This window comes from Myotis davidii, unplaced genomic scaffold, assembly GCF_000327345.1.
Source record: "Myotis davidii unplaced genomic scaffold, ASM32734v1 scaffold71, whole genome shotgun sequence".
Lineage (NCBI taxonomy): Eukaryota > Metazoa > Chordata > Mammalia > Chiroptera > Vespertilionidae > Myotis > Myotis davidii.
The window spans coordinates 5508683-5510003 of record NW_006283588.1 but is presented as its reverse complement, the minus strand read 5'-3'; positions in this window follow the sequence as shown (position 1 = coordinate 5510003).

The window sequence follows — 1321 nt, the reverse complement described above, 5'->3', positions numbered from 1 at the left end:
CACCAGGTCCTGGGCTCTCTGGACAGGCAGAACCTGACAAGATTTTCCACATCACTGTGGGCCCGTGTTATGACAACAAACTGGCAGCCCTTTGAGAAGATGCTCCCACAGCTTTACATAGTTCCCAGGGTGCTGACTTTGAGCTAACCTCAGGGGAAACTGCCCAGATGATGGAGCAAAGTGACCTCACCTCGAATGACGCCGCCATGGACACTCGGTTTGGAGACATGAAGGAGGAGGTGAGGCGCCACGAGGGTTCCAGCTCCGACGGGTGCCTGGTGCACGTCTTCAGGCACACGGCCAAGGAGCTGTTCAACGAGGACGCGGGGGTGCTCACCTACTGCACCCTGAGGAACAATGACTTCCAGGAGGTCACCCTTGAAAGGGACGGAGAGGTTCTGCTACGCTTTGAGGCTGCTTATGACTTTCAGAACATCCAGAAGTGGTCCTGAAGCTGTGGAGGGGCAAGTTCCCTGCCACCTCGTGGAGGTCCTGGCCAGTGCCGGGCATGCCTAAGCAGCAGGGGCCAGGCTCAGGCAGATGATGAGCGTGCAGATGGGCACTGCTGCGGCAGACGGAAGGCATCTATGCTGCCATCCCGGTGTGGCCCCTGGAGAGCAGCGCCCATGTGCAGGAGCTGTACCAGGAGTGGCTGGGGCGGGGGGCAACTCCCCCTGGGCCCAGGTGGCCCTGCACATCCCCTAGCAGGTCCCAGGGCAGCCTGCCAGGACGTGAAGTGGTGAAGGTCCAGCAGACAGCCGGCCTGCAGGCCGCCTGAGGAGGGGCGTCAGACACGTGAAGGAAAGGCTTAGCATCTCTGTCATTGCTTTGGTTTTCAGAATTCCCTGCTCCCCATCTGTTGGCTCCCTCCCTCTGAGGGGCGCTGTCGTCATCACATGGGTGTAACTGGAATATTGTATCTCGAGAGGACTGCCCCAATGTACGTATCCTTTTATCTCATGATGAAAAAATCCCAAAGAACAAGAATGGAGACAGACTACTGTCCTTTAGGCTTGAAAAAAACAACCCAGAAGTGTCCTGCGAAGAGCTGAGACTTGGTTCTGTCCACATGCCTCAGAGAGACTGGATGAGGAAATGGCCCGGTTTTGCCCTGACTTTACCCACTTATGTTACTCTTGAAGGTGTCTTTGCCACAATGTGAATAAACTGCCACCTTTTGGAATAGAAGCTCATTTGAAAGTCTGCGTTCCCAACTTTTCTTGAAACAGATCTATGTTCTGCAGCTGTGGCCACCGTCCTGAGATCAGGTCCTGTCGACCAGATCCTGTCACTGGGAATCAGGGGGCACTGGAGTGGAGGG